Here is a 21,171-nt window from a genome sequence, read left to right as displayed (position 1 = left end):
TAGAAGAAAGCCTGGTCTACAAGTGATAGAAGAAATGGTCTTCAAGTGGTAGAAGAAGGCCTGGTCTTCAAGTGGTAGAAGAAAGCCTGGTCTACAAGTGGTAGAAGAAAGCCTGGTCTACAAGTGGTAGAAGAAGGCCTGGTCTTCAAGTCGTAGAAAAAAGGCCTGGTCTTCAAGTGGTAGAAGAAAGCCTGGTCTACAAGTGGTAGAAGAATGCCTGGTCTTCAAGTGGTAGAAGAATGCCTGGTCTACAAGTGGTAGAAGAATAGAAGAAGGCCTGGTCTTCAAGTGGGTAATCCCTTCTTCTCAAGAGAGAATAAATCCAGTTGCAGAATTAGAAGGTGACAATAAAAAAATATATACTTTTTGGATATAATTTATAATTTTTCTTTTAAAATATAAATATACAATACAGCTGCTTGAAAGCAATAAAATTAATTCAGGCACAGCACCAAGAACTAATAACCTGCAATCTATGACATCTTTGCCGTTGGGTTTAGGTACGCTTTACCGGCTGTCGTATCCAACAGGTCACTTTGGCAGTGAAATAGTGAATCAGCCCCCTCCTTCCCTTTAACTGCAGTACCATCAATGTCCACTAGGGGGCGACCACAGCCCCCTCTTCTTGATCTGTGCTGCTTGATGCATCCTTCTCCTTGCACAGCCTCTGCTGCCAGTGGCTTCCTCAGTCACATGGGTTATGTGTGTGAGTTTAAAAGAGCCTAAATGCAGTGTAGCCGGTGCAGTGAAAGCTTTCAGATGCCCATTGGGAAGTGCTGCATGGTGGATTTATTCTAACAGAGAAGGGGATCAAGGAGGAGGACAGCACCCAACCCCCCCACCCCATTACTTCTCCTCTGCTGCAGCTGAACACTGTAAGTAAAAAAAAAAAAAGCTGGATGGCTGCTTTCACATCTCAGCAAAATGCTCTTACATGTTTATTGCAAATCATCAAGGGCACCATTGATGGTGCGTCTGCCGGTTGGGAGATAGCCTGGAGGCAACGATGACTGGGGGGCATCCTTCTGGTCCTTCCGAAAAAGAAAAAGGGGGATGCAGTTTTCACAACTGATGAGCAATTAAACTTGAAAGGGAGTGGCAGCGTTCAGAAAACAGAAGGGGACGTTCGGTGTCATTGTGCAGCTTTCCGAAAACTGCCGGTGGTGGGGCACCTCGGTGGTGGCAGAACCTTTGGACTTTCTCCAACCTCCGGCATCTTCTGGATGGATTTTTTTGGGGGATTTTTTCATTAAAGATTTTCCCGGTTTACCCAAGTTATTCCTTATTTTTGGATAAGAGTTGGCGCTTTACGTAAAAAAAAAAAAATGTTTGGGGTCCGAAGAAGTTGTGTCTGGCTAACGATCTGGGGTGTCAGTTTGGATGCCCCCCTCTCTTTTTTTCCCCTGGGGTGTCGTGTTGTTCCGCCACCAGCCCACGTTGCTGTGTGATCTCTGCGCCGCGCTCCCAGATGGAGAGCTGGCTTAATTGTCAGCTTTCTCTTTAATGGGGGGTCTGCTGCCAGCGTCTCTTAAAAGCGCAACTTCAAAGCGTGGATGTGTGTTCTCTGCCCGCGTGCTTTCTCCCCGGGTCACAGGAAAACATTTAGCCGTGTTAAATGCGCCGGGGCGAGCCTGGCGGCTCCTTGCTCGCAGATCCCTCAACCTTCTTCTTTTTACGAGGCCGGGGAGGCTCATGAAAGGGTTAAAGGAGCGCGTTGTTTTTATTTATTTTTTTGGGGGCTCATTAAAAATAAACAAAATTTTTGAACAGGTTAACCCCGTGTGTGTGTCTGTGTGAGCTCTGCCCTGCCACATGGATCATACAAGCGGGGTTCCTTTAAGGGAAAAAATATATTTAAATACATTGTTTCCTTTTATTAAGTTGTCTTCATTTATCTTTAATATGTAACAAAAAGTGTCCATTGATGAGCGGTCACTGCAACCCCCACCGACCCCCCCACCTACTCCACTGAACCCCACTGAACCCCCCACCGACCCCCATCAACCCCCACTCTCCCCCACTGACACCCACTGACCCCCCCACCAATCCCCACCAACCACCACTGACCCCCACTGACCCCCCCGTGTCACCACCGGCTGGGGGGACTGTGTGTGATTGTCTGTCTATCTATCTATCTATCTATCTATCTATCTATCTATCTATCTATCTATCTATTTCCATTTCTATCCATCCATGGATCATCCACTAAACTATCTATCTATCTATCTATCTATCTATCTATCTATCTATCTATCTATCTATCTATCTATCTATCCATCCATAGATTATCCACTAAACTATCTATCTATCTATCTATCTATCTATCTATCTATCTATCTATCTATCTATCTATCTATCCATGTATCATCCACTAAACTATCTATCTATCTATCTATCTATCTATCTATCTATCTATCTATCTATCTATCTATCTATCATTCTAGTTCCATATCTATCCATCCATAGATCATCCACTAATCTATCTATCTATCTATCTATCTATCTATCTATCTATCTATCTATCTATCTATCTATCTATCTATCTATCTATCTATCTATCTATCTATCTATCCATCTGTCTATCTTCTATTTACATTTCTATCTATCTATCTATCTATCTATCTATCTATCTATCTATCTATCTATCTATCTATCTATCTATCTATCTATCTATCTATCTATCTATCTATCTATCTATCTATCTATCCCATATCTATCCATCCATAGATTATCCACTAAACTATCTATCTATCTATCTATCTATCTATCTATCTATCTATCTATCTATCTATCTATCTATCTATCTATCTATCTATCTATCTATCTATCATTCTAGTTCCATATCTATCCATCCATAGATCATCCACTAATCTATCTATCTATCTATCTATCTATCTATCTATCTATCTATCTATCTATCTATCTATCTATCTATCTATCTATCTATCTATCTATCTATCTATCTATCTATCTATCTATCTATCTATCTATCTATCTATCTATCTATCTATCTATCTATCTATCTATCTATCTATCTATCTATCTATCTATCTATCGTCCTCCTGTATGTACAGCTCTATATAAGCATACCCTTCTCCAGCACACATGATTTTATTCTATGATCCCCTCTAAGGAACCAGTCTGGATTTATCTCCTCTTATGGCAGGACTCTCACAGTCCTAGTGATGCCACTTTGGTGGACATCCATAGAACATTCTGGTCAGTTTTGTTCCCTTCGCTCCTCTATCTCTTGTCTTTCCATCACAGAATGAGACCTTGGAAGAGTGATAAACATCTGTCACAGCCCAGATAATTCTTCCTTCAGAGCGTCTCTCTTTAGAGCGTTACACTTCGGAGAACTGTGACAACGTATCGCCGCTTTGTGCGTTTTCTGTTCCTTGAAAGTTCCACCATACATAGAATATTCTGATGGAGGTTTGTCTTTTTTGTTTTTTAGTTTTTTTTTTCCGGGCTCGCTCTGTGTCATCTGGCGAGTCGCCATTTGGTGTGCGTGGAAGAGATTGCGCGTCCGCCTATTCGTTTTCAGCGTAAAGCAGATTAAGCCTTATTTACTCCCAATATTTCTTCCTGGAGGATGTGAAATGTGACTTGTATCAGGCAGGACATGTTTTCCTTCCACAGTCTGCGTCTGGTTTTTTTTAAGGGCTGATACTGGATTTTCTCAAGTTTATTAATGTTGATTGTATTGTCACTGGAAAAGTGAGTTGTTTTTTTATTTATTTATTTTTTTTATATATTTTTTTTTTCTAATAGACGTCTATGTTTGTCCAAGAATGCTCTTTAGGGAAGTAAATTAATATTTACAGAAACCATGCATGCTGTAGACAGTACAGGGAATGGTTTGAGATACCAGCTGCTGCTCCATTAACTATTGCTTGTTATCCAGAGGTGTTTTGTAATACTTTGCAGCTTCCCAAAACTTGTTTTTCTTTTCACTGTTTATTTTTATTTATTTTTCTTGCCTAGTGTTTCGCTATGTTTTTTTTTTTTGCACATCTATCTATAGTTTTTTTTTATTTTATTTTAGCGTTTAATGTTATGTTACTTTTTTGTATTTTTTTGCACATTTACTTTTTATTTTTTCCTTGTTTTGTGTATTTTTTTAACTTTTATTTTTACTTTTTTTGCTCATTTCTTTTATGTTTGTTCATTTTTATTTTTGCTCTTTTTTCGTGTTATATTACTTTTGTGTTTTTTGTGTTTTTTTTTGGGGGGGGTTACAATTATTAAAATTTTTTGCTATTTTCCTGTTAAGTTTAATTGAGTTTTTTTTATTTTTCTTATATTTTTTTTGCACAGCACATTTTCATTTTATTTTCTCATTGTTTTGTGTATTTTTTTAACTTCTATTTTTACTTTTTTGCTCATTTCATTTGTTTGTTAATTTTTATTTTTGCTCTTTTTTCTCATTTTTAGTGTTGTATTACTTTTATGTCTTTTTTGTTTCTTTTTTTTTTAAGGGGGGGGGGGGGGTTACATTTATTCAAATTTTTAGCTTTTTTTCCTGTTAAGTTTAGTTGAGTTTTTTATTATAATTTTTTTGCACATTTACTGGTTTTTTTTTTTAGCTTTTTTTTTTTGTTTATTCATCTTGTTTATTCATTTTATTTATTTCAGTTAGTTATATAGCGCTATCAATTTACGCAGAGCTTTACATATACATTGTACATTCACATCAGTACCTGCCCTCAAGGAGCTTGCAATCTAAGGTCCCTAAAAGTTTTTTATTTTTTTTTGTAATTTTTTTTTTGTTGTCGTTGTTTAGTTAGTCCGTAAGACCTTTATTATTTTTTGTATTTTTTTCACATTTCCTGTTTTTTGTTGTTGTTGATTCGTTTTTTCTTTTTTTTTTTTTAGGTTTTTTTTTCAAAGGTCCCTAAGAGTTTTTTATTTTTTTGTATTTTTATCACATTTGCTGTTTTTTGTCGTTGTTTAGTTTCTTTTTTCTCTAAGGTCCGTAAGAGTTTTTTTTTATTATTTTTTGTATTTTTTTCACATTTTCTGTTTTTTGTTGTTGTTTAGTTTTTTTTTTTTTTAGTTTTTTTTTCAAAGGTCCCTATGAGTTTTTTATTTTTTGTATTTTTTTTTTCACATTTGCTGTTTTTTGTTGTTGTTGTTAAGTTTCTTTTTTCTAAGGTCCCTAAGAGTTTTTTTTATTATTTTTTTGTATTTTTTTCACATTTTCTGTTTTTTTTTGTTGTCGTTATTTAGTTTTTTTTTTTAGTTTTTTTTCTAAGGTCCATTAGAGTTTTTTATTATTTTTTTGTATTTTCTTTTTTTTACATTTGCTGTTTTTTGTTGTTGTCGTTGTTGTTTATTTTTATTTTTTTTTTTCTAAGGTCCCTGAGTTTTTTTTATTATTTCTTGTATTTTTTTCACATTTATTGTTTTTTGGTTGTTGTCATTGTTGTTGTTTAGTTTTTGTTTTTTTTGTTTTTTTTTTTGTGTCTGTTGATTTTTATTTTTTTTCCCCCTTGTTTAGTGTAGTTTCTTATATAAAGTTTTTGCTTTGCTTGCAGTCCAAACTTTCGATGACTTTTTTTATTTTCCTTTTGTGTTTTGAATACTTAGACTTTTTTTTTTTTTTTCTGCATCAACTGTATAATTTAAGTATGAAATGCCTGTTAGTCGTTGACCATGGCTTAGCCAGCGGCAAGGAAGCGTTTAACCCTTCAACTCTTCTTAGAGCACGGCGCCTTAAATAAAAAAGAAAAATAAAATTATACAAAAAATGTTCTGCGGAAGGATGGGAATTCTAGGCGTTGGTGCCGTAGCAAGAAACTTTTGCGCTGTTTGGTATCGGAGGGACCGGGAGCGTGCGTTGGGGAGTTAGTGGTGTTTGTTTTCCAGAGCCCGTCGTTCATATTTGTGGCCGTCAGCGCTGAACATGAACTGGATACGAAGTGACGGCTCCTTCCTGATCGGAGAGATGGCGTCCGCATCTCGCAGGGACAGGAAAAAGAATTCAGTTTGTCATGTGTCTGTTTTGGCGTTTAAATTGTGAGAGCGAGCGGTGGGGAAGTCAGCGAAACGCTCCGACTTGGCAGAAAGTTACACCGAGTTAACTATTTTAGAGACCTGACGCCAGCTGTACCTGCGGAGCGCAGCGACTGGCTGCGGGGTTCCGTCAATCTCATTTTTCCACTTAGGTTGGCATGAGTTTGGATCATTAACTGGCCCGGGGGGGAGACTTTTACTCGGTGTATAATAAACAGATCGTTTTATTTAGATATAAAATGCTGTTTTCACCTATTTTTAATCCTTTGTTCCATCTCAGTGCTGCTGATCTCCTGTGACCTCTTTGCAGCTAGCAGTGGACTAGTAGGCTAAGCCTGAGTCATATGTCTTGAACCAGCCACTTGTTGTCTCCATCAGAAGCCCATGTGACAGGGTGACAACACAGATGCACAATTGGGGGAAAGAGACAGAGCGTTGTCACCATATAACAGGAAGTGTCTGAACATGGCAGGATCATCAGTGGTGGACTGGTTGGCAATGCTTGAGTAATATCTGTTGAAACAGCCTCTTATAGTCTCCATCAGAGTGTTGTCACCCTATAACAGGAAGTGCCTGAACATGGCAGGATCACCAGCAATGGACTGGTGCCCTCTGCACAATTGGGGGACAGAGACAGAACATTGTCACCTTGTAACAGGAGTGTCTGAACATGGCAGGATCACCAGCAATGGACTGGTGCCCTCTGCACAATTGGGGGACAGAGACAGAACATTGTCACGTTGTAACAGGAGTGTGTGAACATGGCAGGATCACCAGCAGTGGACTGGTGGGCTATGCCTGAGTCCCATGTGTTGAACCAGTCACTTGTATTCTTAATCAGAAGCCCATGTGACAGAGTGACAACATATGAGTATAATTAGGAGACAAGGACAGAGTGTTGTCACCTTATAACAAGAAGTGTCTGAACATGGCAGGATCACCACTGTTGGACTGGTGCCCTCTGCCTGAGTCATGTGTGTTGAAATGGCCACTTTTAGTCTCAATCAGGAGCCTATGTGACAGGGTGACAACATATGATCCCAATTAGGAGACAAGGACAGAGTGTTGTCACCCTATAACAGGAAGTGTCTGAACATGGCAGGATCACCAGTGTTGGACTGGTGCCCTCTGCCTGAGTCATGTGTGTTGAAATGGCCACTTTTAGTCTCAATCAGGAGCCTATGTGACAGGGTGACAACATATGATCCCAATTAGGAGACAAGGACAGAGTGTTGTCACCCTATAACAGGAAGTGTCTGAACAAGGCAGGATCACCAGTGTTGGACTGGTACCCTCTGCCTGAGTCATGTGTGTTGAACCAGCCACTTGTAGTCTCCATCCGATGCTCATGTGACAGGGTGACAACATAGGAGCACAAATAGGAGACAGGGACAGAGCGTTGTCACCCTATAACAGGAAGTGTCTGAACATGTCAGGAACACCTGTGGTGGACTGGTGGGCTATACCTGAGTCATATGTGTTGAGATAGCCTCTTGTAGTCCCCATCAGAGCGTTGTCACCCTATAACAGGAAGTGCCTGAACATGGCAGGATCACCAGCAGTGGACTGGTGCCCTCTGCACAATTGGGGGACAGTGACAGAGCATTGTCGCCCTTTAACAGGAAGAGTCTGAACATGGCAAGATCACCAGCAGTGGACTGGTGGGCTATGCCTGAGTCATATGTGTTGAACCAGCCCCTTATGGTCTACATCAGAAGCCCATGTGACTGGGGACAACACAGACGCACAATTGGGGGACAGAGACAGAGCATTGTCACCCTATAACAGGAAGTGTCTAATCATTGCAGGATCACCTGTGATGGACTGGTGGGCTATACCTGAGTCATATGTGTTGAAATAGCCTATTTTTGTCTCCATCAGAGCGTTGTCACCCTATAATAGGAAGTGCCTGAGCATGGCAGGATCACCAGCAGTGGACTGGTGGTCTTTGCCTGAGTCATATGTATTGAAATGGCCTCTTATAGTCTCCATCAGAGCGTTGTCCCCCTATAACAAGAAGTGTCTGAACATAGCAGGATCATCAGTGGTGGACTGGTTGGCTATGCTTGAGTAATATCTGTTGAAATAGCCTCTTGTAATCTCCATCAGAGCGTTGTCACCCTGTAACAGGAAGTGCCTGAATGTGGCAGGATCACCAGAGGTGGACTGGTGCCCTCTGCCTGAGTCATATGTGTTGAAATGGCCACTTTTCGTCTCAATCAGAAGCCCATATGACAGGGTGACAACATAGCAGCACAATTAGGAGACAGGGTCAGAAAGTTGTCACCCTATACCAGGAAGTGCCTGAACAAGGCAGGATCACCAGCAGTTATGTGTGCTGAGATAGCCACTTGTAGTCTCTATCAGCCTCCATGCCAAGGTGACAACACAAGTGCACAATTGGGGGACAGGGACAGAGTGGAATACCCATCCACAACCCATTTTCAATGCCCTGGCTGAGGGAAGGAGGTTCTCACCCAAGATTTGATGGTACATGGCCTCGTCCATCATCCCTTTGATGCGGTGAAGTTTTCCTGTCCCCTTTGCAGAAAAACACCCCCAACGCATAATGTTTCCACCTCCATGTGTGATGGTGGGGATGGTTTTCTTGGGGGGGTCGTAGGCAGCATTCCTCCTCCTCCAAACATGGCGAGTTGAGTTGACAACAAAGAGCTTGATTTTGGCCTCATCTGACCACAACACTTCCACCCAGTTCTCCTCTGAATCATTCAGATGTTCATTAGCAAACTTCAGACAACCTGTACATGTGATTTCCTGAGCAGGGGGACCTTAGGGGCGCTGCAGGATTTCAGTCCTTCACGGCGTAGTGTGTTACCAATTGTTTTGTTGGTGACTATGGTCCCAGCTGCCTTGAGATCATTGATAAGATTCTCCCGTGTAGTTCTGGGCTGATTCCTCACCGTTCTCATGATCATTGAAACTCCACGAGGTGAGATCTTCCATGGAGTCCCAGACCGAGAGAGACTGACAGTTATTTTGTGTTTCTTCCATTTGTGAATAATCGCTCCAACTGTTGTCACCCTCTCACCAAGCTGCTTGGCGAAGGTCTTGTAGCCATTCCAGCCTTGTGTAGGTCTACAATCTTCTCCCTGACATCATTGGACAGCTCTTTGGTCTTGGCTATGGTGGAGAGATTGGAATCTGATTGATTGCTTCTGTGGACAGGTGTCCTTTATACAGGTAACAAGCTGAGATTAGGAGCACTCCCTTTAAGAGAGTCCCCCTAATCTCAGCTTGTTACCTGTATAGAAGACACTTGGGAGCCAGAAATCTTGCTTATTGGTCGGGGATCAAATACTGATTTCACTCATTAAAAGGCAAATCAATTTTTAAATTTTTTTTTAAATGCGTTTTTCTGGATATTTTTGTTTCCTTCACGGAGCGCCCAAAATAATGCACGCCGCACTTGTGTTTTGCCATTTATTGTTGATGACACCCCAAAGGCGGGCAGCAGACGCACACTGACATATGCGGTAAAAAGACACGCCAACCTCCACGTCTGAAACGGTGCAAGACCTTCTATGGTGCGTTTGTTGCACGCAGGGCAGCCCATTTAAAAAAAAAAGGGCTGCCCTATGGGTGTTGCTCAAAAAACTTGCGCATTCAAAGGGCGCACAGATGTGAATGGGGCCCCTGGAGTAACACTCAGAAATCATCTTCCCGGGGAAATAAGGGGTCTAATTTCAAACACTCTTAGCTGGACAAGGGGTGGGCAGGAGGGGGCATTGCCCTGTGCAGGGCACTGTAGTATTATGTGATGTTCGGGGGGCACCACAAGGAGATGGGGGGGGGGTGGTAGGAAATAAGAATTGTTCTGGGAGGGGAAATTTGGGGAGGAGTGGTGATTTGAGGGGGATTTGTATTGAGAGGGGAGATGGGGAAGAGGTTTTGTGCTAAGAAGGGTGGGTTTAGGGACTTGTGCTAGAAAATGTAATATGGTTGGGGGGTGGGGGGATTTGTGCTAAGAGTTGACATTTTTTTTTTTGGGGGGGGGGGGGATTTATGCTAGTAGGGGTGATTGGGGGCATTTGTGCTAGTAGGGGATTTTTTTTTTTTTTGAGGGGGGGGGAGGGGGGAGGGGTTTGTGCTAGGATGGGGGGATTGGGGGCATTTGTGCTAGTAGCTGAATTTTTTGTGCTAGGAGGGGGGTTTGGAGTGGGGGGGGGGGGGGGGGTTATGTTCGAAGGGGAAATTTTAGGGGTAGAGTAATTTTGCTAGGGATGTGGATTTTTTTTTTTGGGGGGGGGGGGGGTGTGCTGGGAGCATATGTGGAAGATTTGAGCTAAGCATGCAGATTATCACTTGATTTTTTGGGGGGAGGGGATTTTTGCTCACACATAATGCTCATACATCTTGGGGGGGGGGGGGGCAATATGACATGTTTCGCCCTGGACTCTAGATGATGGTCCCGGCACTGACTCTTAGGTAATGTTCTGCATTCTTTACAGTAGCAGGCATCATGTTTAGTTAGAGCGATCTGCTCTAACTGGGAGATCCTGCCAGTTACAGCCACTTCCTGTTCCAAGCTGACAACGCTAAACCGATGCCCCGCTATTGTCACTACCGTTGTCAGCCTGGAGTGGGCGTTCTTTCGGTTGGTTGTTGGGCTGCTTATCAGGTCTTCGTCATAGGCAGCCCTACGGCCAACTAAAGGAATTCACATACCAGACTGACAACAGTGCTGATAATTGTTAAGCAGCGGCTTAAGCGTTGACATGCTGCAACAGGAAGTAGCAGGATCTCCAGGCAAGAAACTTTCACAAAAAACTATCTGCTATAAACGTAATCATCCCAAAAGCCAACAAAACACTTTTTTTTTTGAGAATTTTGATTTTCAAGTGACAGAGGCACTTTAAAGTATATCTGTGGGGGAAGAACCTCCTGGTGTACTGCATTAAATCTGATCCCTGACAGAGTAGCTGGAGCCCCTCAAATCAAGGGTCCCCCATAATGCATAACGCTGACAAAGCTTGGGCACTGCCGAAGGCCAGCTCCTTCCTGCCTCATATTTCACACTATAGACCCTTTACCAATAGTACACTGCAGGAGGTCTAATTGCTGGTAGAGCACCCTGGGCCCCCCAAAACCAAGGTTCCCCTGTGAGGCATAATAGCAACTAACTGCCTGGCCGCTGGTGGTGACATGCTCCTTCCTGCCTCATGTCTCACGCTGTAGACCCATTACCAATAGTACACTGCTTGAGGTCTAATCCTTGGCAGAGCACCTGGGGCCTCCCAAATACATGGGTTCCCTGGAATGGATAATACTAACTAATTGCCTGGGTGCTGGCCTGCTCCTTCCCTCATTATGTCTCGTTCTGTAGACCCATCAACAACATATGGTAGAAAAGGTCACAACCAATGACCCATAAAGTTGGTTGGCATTTTAAATTATAGAGCTCTTTAGCATTTGGGGTTCCTGAGGTGCCTGCTCCTTCCCTCATCATGTCTTGTTCTGTAGACCCATCACCAACATATGGTGGAAAAGGTCACAACCAACGACCCATAAAGCTAGTTGGTATTTTAAATTAATAGAACTCCCAAGGATTTCGGGTTCCTAAGATGCCTGCTCTTTCCCTCATCATGTCTCATGCCCCAGACCCATCGCCAACAAGAGATGGGAAGGGTCACAACCAACGACCCATAAAGCTAGTTGGTATTTTAAATTAATAGAACTCCCAAGGATTTTGGGTTCCTAAGATGCCTGCTCTTTCCCTCATCATATCTCATGCCCCAGACCCATCGCCAACATGAGATGGGAAGGGTCACAACCAATGACCCATAAAGTTGGTTGGCATTTTAAATTATAGAGCTCCCTAGCATTTGGGGTTCCTGAGGTGCCTGCTCCTTCCCTCATCATGTCTCGTTCTGTAGACCCATCACCAACATTTGGTGGAAAAGGTCACAACCAACGATCCATTAAGTTAGTTGGTATTTTAAATGATAGAACTCTCGAGGATTTTCGGTTTCCTAAGATGTCTGCTCTTTCCCTCGTCATGTCTCATGCCCCAGACCCATCGCTAACATGAGGTGGGAAGGGTCACAGCCAACAACCCAAAAAGTTGGTTGGTATTCTTAATTATAAAGCTCCCTAGAATTTGGAGTTCCTAGGGTGCCTGCTCCTTCCCTCATCATGTCTCGTTCTGTAGACCCATCACCAGCCTATGGTGGAAATGGTCACAACCAACGACCCATTAAGTTAGTTGGTATTTTAAATTATAGAACTCCCAAGGATTTGGGGTTCCTAACATGCCTGCTCTTTCCCTTGTCATGTCTCATGCTGTAGACCCATCACCAACATGAGGTGTAAAGCATCAAGAGCCCTATATGTTGGCCACATGCACTTGTATAAATTACCAATTTCTTTTCCGATCATCCTCTCCAGAGCAGAATAGTCTGACAACTCATTTGATCAATGGGAAATCAGATTGCGATCAATCATTTTTTAAATTATTTTTTAAATCATTTTTACTTATAGAGCTTCCTAGAATTTGGGGTTCCTAGAGTGCCTGCTCCTTCCCTCATCTTGTCCCAATCTGTAGACCTATCACCAACATGAGGTGGAAAGCGTCACAGTCAATGACCCAAAAAGTTGGTTGGTATTTTTAGTTATAGGGCTCCCTACAGTTTGGAGTTCCTGGGGTGGCTGCTCCTTCCCTCATCATGTCTTGTGCTGTAGACCTATCCCCAAGATAAGGGTGGAAAGGGCCACGGCCAATGACCCAATAATTTGGTTGGTATTTTTAGTTATGGAGCTCCCTACAATTTTGGTGACCTGGGGTGCCTGCTTCTCCCTCATCATGTCTCGTGCTGTAGACCAGTCACCGACATGAGGTGGAAAGGGTCACGGCCAACGATCCATAAAGATGGCTGGTATTTTTAGTTATAGAGCTCCCTACAATTTTGGGTTCCTGGGGTGCCTGCTTCGTCCATCATCATGTCTCGTGCTGTAGACCCATCACCGACATAAGGTGGAAAGGGTCACAGCCAACGACCTATAAAGTTGGCTGGTATTTTTAGTTACAGGGCTCCCTACAATTTTGGGTTCCTGGGGTTTTTGGTTCTTCCCTCATCATGTCTCGTGCTGTAGACCCATCACCGACATAAGGTGGAAAGGGTCACAGCCAACGATCTATAAAGTTGGCTGGTATTTTTAGTTACAGGGCTCCCTACAATTTTGGGTTCCTGGGGTTTTTGGTTCTTCCCTCATCATGTCTTGTGCTGTAGACTCATCACTGACATGAGATAGAAAGGGTCACAGCCAACGACCCATAAAGTTGGTTGGTATTTTTAGTTATAGAGCTCCCTACAGTTTGGGGTTCCTGGGGTGCCTGCTCCTCCCCTCATCATGTCTCGTGCTGTAGACCCATCACCAACATGAGGTGGAAAGGGTCACAGCCAATGACCCATGAAGTTGGTTGGTATTTTTAGTTATAGAGCTCCCTACAATTTGGGGTGCCTGCTCCTTCCCTCATCGTGTCTCATGCTGTAGACCCATCACCGACATGAGGTGAAAAGGGCCATGATATCTGTATGGTGGCCACTCACACTTGGATAAATGACCAATTTCTTTTTCAATCATTCTCTCCAGACAGGAATAATCTCTAGCCAACAAACCATTCGATCAATGGGGAAGCAGAATGTGATCAATAGTTTATAGATACACTCATTAGTGATCCGGTCTTTTGCCCCCATGCAACCTTATAATCTAAAGATGGAAATACGATTGTATTTATGAACAAAACATCTGATTAATGCAATGCGATCGATGAATATCCGCCCTAGCCGATCAGCTCAGTTTTCCATTTTTGATTGCTTGCTGATCACTCTGATCGAATCGCACGTCGATCGTATAAGAAACTTGAAGCAAGTATGGCCACCATTACAGCAGTCATCAGAGGCAATCCTTCTTCCGACTGTTCTTATTTTGGACAGTTAAAGTTGTCAGCCCGCGTCCTCCGCACTGGAAGGGGATACATTGTCCTCTGTTATTGTCATTAAAGAAATAAAGGGGAATTGTAGCAGAGAGTGCTGAGTTCCCTTTGTCTGGGACGTCTAAGGCACTGCAGGGGGCCGGATATCATGCACAAACCTCCCACGTGGACGCCGGGCTTTTTGTTGCTGGTGGGTCTCGCAGGACATCGCATTAAGAATGCAGGGAACACACCCACACATCTGCTGCATGAATTTATAGGACACAGTGCGTGCCGGAGCCCCACGCCTGATTGATAGGGCTCTGCGCCGGGGTTAATGCACGCTGCAAATGGTAAATTGGGGACGCCGATTAAACTCTTACACAGTCACTCTTTTATTACTCCCGACTATAATATATCAATTGATGCACGGCTGGGAGCGTGTCTATATTATATTTATATATATATTTATACAGTTGTGAAAAAATAATTGCCCCCTTTCCAGCTGACGGCGGGGACCTTGGCTGTGAGTAATTTTATTTTCCACTTCTGAAAATTGACAGGATTGTTTTTTTGGCGATGGCGCACGAGTGCTCAGCACCAATGCGTAATCAGGAACCTAAAGCTGAACAGTCTAGCCCAGAGGTTCTCAACCTTATCGAGGTCTTCAAAAACCTGTAGCGCTACCCCTGGAGGAGTCACTGGTTTTGACTGGTTCTCCCCCACACAGTACAGGGGCCAACAGTCCAATCACTCTGGTTCCAATAAACGGTCTAGGGGTTGTCTTTTTCTGGTTTCTTGCTGCTAAAACTTGTAACAGGAGAGGAATTAGGGCAGGGGTGGCAAACTTAAATTCATTGTGGGCTGCATCAGCATTTTGGTTGTCCTCAAAGGGCCTTACAGAACGCAGGGTTCAGGAGTGTGTTATGTACTGGGTTTAGGGGTGTACTATGCGCAGAGTTCAGGAGTGTGCTGTGTACAGAATGCACTCCTGAACCCTGCACTCTGTAAGGTCCTTTGAGGGAAACCATAATGCTGATGCAGCCCACAATGAAATTGAGTTTGACACCCCTGCCCTAGGAGTATGCGGCGTACAGCGTGCAGAGTTCAGGAGTGCGCTGTGTACAGAATGCAGAGTTTAGGAGTGCGCTATGTACAGAGTTCAGGAGTATGCTTGTACGGAGTGCAGGGTTTAGGAGTGCGCCGTGTACATAGTGCAGAGTTCAGAAGTATAGGGTGTACAGAGTGCAGGGTTTAGGCGTGTGCTATGTACAGCGTGCAGAGTTCAGGAGTATGCGGCGTACAGAGTTCAGGAGTCCTCAGTGTACAGTGTGCAAAGTTCAGGACAGTGGTGGCCTGTCCATTGGGGGCGCAGGGGGCCGCCCCCACTATCCATGCGTACGGCCCCCTAATCTACATGCAGGGCGCCAGACGCATGGATTCCAATGGGTTTATTTTTTTTTTAAGCACGTGATTAGAGCCAGAGGCTCTAATAGGCTTCAAGGGTTGGTGGGCTCACCCAGTTGTGTGACAATAGTGAATGAATATTCGCTATTATCACACTGATTCTCCTCCCTGCCAATCAGAAAGCGAGAGCCATTTCCAGATTGGCCAAAAGGAGAGGCCATGCTATTGGCCAAGGAGGAGGGAGGAGACGCAGAGGAAGCCGCCGCCGCCACTCTCTGCCCTCTATGACAGTCCAGGGTGAGTGAGCCCACATGGGGCGGTATTGGGTGCGAGCTGGGTGTGGTCTGGGGGGGTATGGTGTGGTCCATCTGACACCCCCCCTGGCCCATGGAGCACCAGCCGCCACTGGTTCAGGAGTGTACTGTGTACAGAGTTCAGTAGTGTGCTATGCACAGTGTGCACGGTTCAGCTCTTTCACAGGCTGTTCACATCTCGCTTCCACCCCTTCTTCTCGGGTCTCGCCTCTGCACCACAATCCACCACCGCTACACATCTCCCTCCACAGGCTTCATCTTCACCCCACCCCAAAAGTTTTTTCGCATTTCACCAACCTGGCACAGGTCTAGTACCTCCCAGCAGTGTAGACGGCTCTGCCTCTCTATCTCACTTGGCATCTGTCCCCCCCATGCCCTACCATTTTTACATGCAGGGCAGGCAGGGATCTGTGAAAGCCATGAGCCTTGGAAATAGCCAGTATCTGAGACCCTCTTTCAGATCACTTCCAGGTCCCAGCTGTGCCACTGCTAAAACCTCACAGAATAGCAACACAGTCCGCAGGCTGCCTCAGGGACAATAGCCCCCTGAGGCTTGGAACTCTCCTCTTTGGGAAACACAATTTTCTCCAGGGCTTTAGACTATTTATTCGTTTTCCCACCACCTACTGGGCACACCTCCCCAGGGATTTACTAGGCCCTGATCAATATTGAGGCTCTCTAATGAAATCCCCTTCCCTAAGCTCTAGAAACTTCTACTAGAGGCAGGGAAAGCAGTCAAATTCCTAGCCTGTGAAATCCTGATGAGACCAGATTAAACAATTACTGCTCCATTGATTGCAGAAGGAGCCAAAAATGAAATATACCTAGAATCCTAGGCTAGGAGGGTGCCACACTTTCGTACACTAATAGTAAAAACAAAGTTCATACTCACATGATAAAAGTATGGGGATATTTTGCATGGGGGTGTCATTGTGGGTGGGGGTGGAGGCCCTGGAGGGGGTTTGGGGACTATACAGAAGACTTGGTGGCTCTGTAGGGGGATGAGGTTTCTTGAGTGATATGAGCGTAAGTATGGTGCATGGGGGTCTCTCAAGAAGGCCGTAGGATTTGCAGGGGTAATGTAGGTAACTGTGAGACCCTGCAGGGGTTGGGGGACACTGTTAGAGGCTGTGAGGTATCATTGGGGGGGGGGGGGGCTGTAGGGAAGGCAGCATCGCAGGGCTGGGGGGATGTTGGGATCTTTTGGCTCTGTCGGCTCTCAGAGGGTCTGGGGGGAATTGTAGGAGGTTGGGGGGCACTTGCAGATCTGGGGGACATGGGGGGGGGGGGTCAGGGAATCTGCAGCTGGCTGATGACTCAGAAAGAGAGAGGCCATGGCCGGCAGCAGGCCCTGGCCCAGTGATTGAGAACCACTGGTCTAGCCTGTAGTGGAAAGAAAATCCACTACATTCCCGCTGACAGGACAGAGCTCTGCCTTGCTTACATGTAGTTCTGTGTCTCTCATCGGCAATCAGTGGGTGCTGGTGGTCATCTATTGGCTGGCCCCCGCTGATCGGTTTCCACTGTGTCCAATCACAGTTGTGGCGCACGAATGCCGTGCCCCCTACCCGAAACTGCCGGATCACATACTAGGTACGTGATCCAGCACAGGAGAGCTGCTCTGCCACCTAGTGCCGGGAAAAGTTCATCCATTGCCCAGGGCAGAGATGCCAAACTGCACCCCCCTCCCCCATTTATGTTGTGCAAGCTTAGAGGATCCTACACCCAGTAAACCATTGCGCCCAGGTCAACCGTCCCTCCCGCCCACCCCTTGTCCCGGCCACCCCTTGTCCCAGCCCTGCTGCCACCGTATAACTAAGTTATGCAGTTGGCAAGCGGTTAAAGCGGTGTTCCGCCTCCCCCCCCCCCTAAAAATTAAAAGTCAGCAGCTGCAGATACTGTAGATGCTGACTTTTAATATTAGGACACTTACCTGTCCTGGAGTCCAGCGAAGTTTCCATTGGCTGTCCTGTGCTGCCGTCGCCATTGCCAGTAAGGGAACCCGGCAGTGAAGCCTTGCGGTTTTGTGTCTGGGTCCCTACTGTGCATGCGCGAAGTGCGCTGTGCTTGGTTATTGGCCTGGAAGCAGAGGGAGTAGGAGGGGGCGGAACCTCTAATGTACCTCGCCGCAGCGAGGTCCGACGGAAGTGGGGACAGGGTATCTGTCAAAAACAGGTATCCGCTCCCCCCTGAAAGGTGCCAAATGTGGCACCGGAGTGGGGGAGGAGACACTTTTGAGTGGAGGAGACACTTTTGAGTGGAACTCCGCTTTAAGGACCTTTTTATTTATTTATTTTTTATTTTGTACGGGAGCACATCTCCTGACTGTAGAACTGATATCCAATGAATGAAGATGTTGCTGGATATCCTCCAGCCAGGAAATGGGGCGGGCTCTGTCTGGCTTGCAGCACTTGTAATGCACATTGCGAGAAGTTCACAGTGTGCAATGAAATCAGAGTTTCAGTCCAGGAGAGAAGACTGTAAACTGTGCGAGACCCGAAGGGAAGGCTGCAGTTCAGCTTCTGGCTGGCTTTGGGCTTTAAATACGAGTCGGCATTGGCAGCTTTTTTATTTCCTTCCTGGCCAGCTCCCCGTAAGTGAAGCAGAGGCGCTCCGATGTCCTGAAAGGGAACTCCACAGCCCGGGGGGGCTGTAGTGATGGAAGGCTGAAGTTTTCACAATGAGGCTGATTCCAGGCACCACATCTACAGCTGAAACTGTGTGATGACCACTATATCAGATGCCTGGAAAGGCATGGAGGTCCCGCTAGACAAGTTAGAGGTCCACCTACATATCTGAAGCCAGGGTCACGTATGGTCTAGCTACAACGTTCCCTTCCACTTGGCACTGTGGTCAAAAATTCCTTCACGTCAGTTTATACAGGAATTTAATCCCGGAACCTCTCGCACCAAAAACAAGAAGGCCAACAAGCAGAAAACACCGTACGCTTTCTGATTTCACGCACATTAAAAGTGCAGCTAGCCAAAAGTAGATTAACCCCATTCCGCCCAACCCATGCGTTCTTTTAACAAGGCCTGTACGCCTGGGCGACAGGAAGGATTAGCCAATCACGAGACGTCAGCGTTTGGCCGTGGCAGTGGTCACATGATCAGAAGCTGGCACTGCCAGCTCCAAATTATTAGTAGCGCCTGAGAATGGTCTTTGACAGCTTATTCAAAGTGCTGGATGCACATGTGCCACGTGTGGGCCTTAAAGCCCTTTTTTGCTGCCACACATATGCCTTAAGTGAGTGGCAAGAGGTTATAAGTATGACACAAATTTCCCCCAAACCTGACTCCCCCCCCCACTAGATCATGGCCCCGCCTTATTTTTTTCAATTATCTTGTTCCTATCACAAGAGACATCTTTTATTACTCCCTGTGACACCATCACCGTGCTTGCCAAATTCCTGCAGGGGCAGTTGCTTGGGGCTTGGTACCTATAGAAGTAGGCACACCCCCAGAACTACATCTCCCAAGAGCCCTATCCCTACACACAGGGTGAAATTAACATTTGCATAGCTATTTGGGCGGTGAATTTGCAAGTACTGTACATATATTGTATATTGGACAAAAAAAGAATGTTTTGTATGAAATGGCCAAAAATGTATGTTATCAGGCTGTTTTCTCTTGTAATAACAGATAATATTTAAAAATTCTGGAGAACTAGAGGCAGCTAGCATTGGTTACATTGATTTGCTAATTCCCTCTAGCGTTCTCTAGAACTATTACATTGTATCTCTTGTTACAAAGATGCATGTTCTTTAGTTTGTTCTGTGCGAAACGGCCAAAAAATAATTTTATCTTGTTGTTGTTTTCCTCCTCTGAACAAATTATTTTTGCTATGGGCAGTAGGAGAATACCTTATGACCATTAGATGGCGCTGAAGAGCATATGAAATATATATGTATTTGTAACAACAGATATATTGTAACAAGATCTAGAGAACTAGAGGCTGCTAGCATGGGTTACATTTATTTGCTAATTCCCTCTAGTGTTCTCTAGAATTAATACATTGTATCTCTTGTTACAAAAATGCATGTATATCCTATGCTCATTGGCTCCATCAAGTGGCCATAATGTTGTATTTTACTATTGCCCATAATAAAAAATAAAAAAAAGCATTCAGAAGAGAATTTGTATGTATTGTACAGTTATTGCATATTGGACAAAAAACAAATTTTGTTTTTAAGTTTGTTCTGTGTGAAATGGTCAAAAAGGAATCTTATCAGGCTGTTTTCTTCCTCTGAACAAATGATTTTTGTTATGGGCAGTAGGAGAATACCTTATTATGACCATTAGATGGCGCTGAAGAGCATAGGAAACATATATGTGTTTGTAACAACATATACATTGTAGCACAATCTAGAGAACTAGAGGCAGTTGGCATTGGTTACATTGATTTTCTTAATCCCTCTAGCGTTCTCTAGAATTGATACGGTGTCTTTTGTTACAAAGAATGTATATCCTATGCTTGTCAGCTCCATTATGTGGTATTTTAATACTGCCTGTTATGAAAAAAAAAGGGAATTTGCATTTACTGTACATTTATCTGTGCAAATTGATAAAAAAAAATTTATGTTATTGGATGAATGAGCGAGTTTGGGGTGGAGGAACTTGACTGGCCTGCACATAGTCCTGACCTCAACCCGATAGAACACCTTTGGTACTATTAATTAGAGCAGAGACTGCAAGCCAGGCCTTCTCATCCAACATCAGTGCCTGACCTCACAAATGGGCTCCTGGAAGAATGGTCAAACGCTCCCATAGGCACACTCCTAAACCTTGTGGACAGCCTTCCCAGAAGAGTTGAAGCTGTTATAGCTGCAAAGGGTGGGCCAACTCAATATTGAACCCTACGGACTAAGACTGGGATGCCATTAAAGTCCATGTAAAGGCAGGCGTCCCAATACTTTTGGTAATATGGTATATGTGTTTGTAACAACTGATACAAAGTACAGGCGGTCCCCGGGTTACAAATAAGATAGGGACTGTAGGGTCGTTTTTAAGTCAAATTTGTTTGTAAGTCGGAACAGGTAGATTTTTTAAGTGTAGCTCCAGCCAAAAGAATCATTTTTAAGTTTTTTGGATAGCGTAGGGAAGGGTAAACACCCCTGTAATGTTTGTTTTGATGTCTGTACCCCCTGTTCAGAAGATTTCACCTCACTTTCTGTCCATATGACAACTGGATTTTAAAAATTTTGGGTTGTTGTGGAAACAAGGATTAGTGATAAAGCGAAGTGGAGACACCTTTTTCCCCATGAGAACTCTTCCAAGAGTGACTTTCCCTTCCTAGGGCTAGATTTCTCTTCCCTTCCTGTTGTCTCCCTATGTTTGTAAGTAGGAGTCGTTTGTAACCCGGAGACCACCTGTAACAGTTATAGAGATCTAGAGGGAATTAGCATTGGTAACATTTTGCTAATTCCCTCTAGCGTTCTCTAAAATATTTACATTGTGTCTTTGGTTACAAAGATGTGCCTATGCTCCTCAGCTCCATCTA

The 21,171-nt window shown here is 44.3% G+C and overlaps 1 protein-coding gene across 2 annotated transcripts in view; it reads left to right on the top strand.

The window, feature by feature from the left end:
* Nucleotides 1–663: 663 nt before the first annotated feature.
* The window catches only part of CNTFR (ciliary neurotrophic factor receptor), a gene marked incomplete at its 3' end in the record, with an annotated part of 840,563 nt that continues 820,055 nt past the window's right edge, over nt 664–21,171 (top strand). For both annotated transcript variants that reach the window (XM_082243029.1, XM_082243027.1), the window contains exon 1: nt 664–875. The remainder of the gene's footprint in view (nt 876–21,171) is intronic.

Source organism: Pelophylax lessonae (assembly GCF_965119305.1).
Source record: "Pelophylax lessonae genome assembly, chromosome: 1".
NCBI classification, from domain to species: Eukaryota; Metazoa; Chordata; class Amphibia; order Anura; family Ranidae; genus Pelophylax; species Pelophylax lessonae.
The sequence above is the reverse complement of the archived record's forward strand: the minus strand, read 5'-3'. Positions and strand labels throughout refer to the sequence as shown.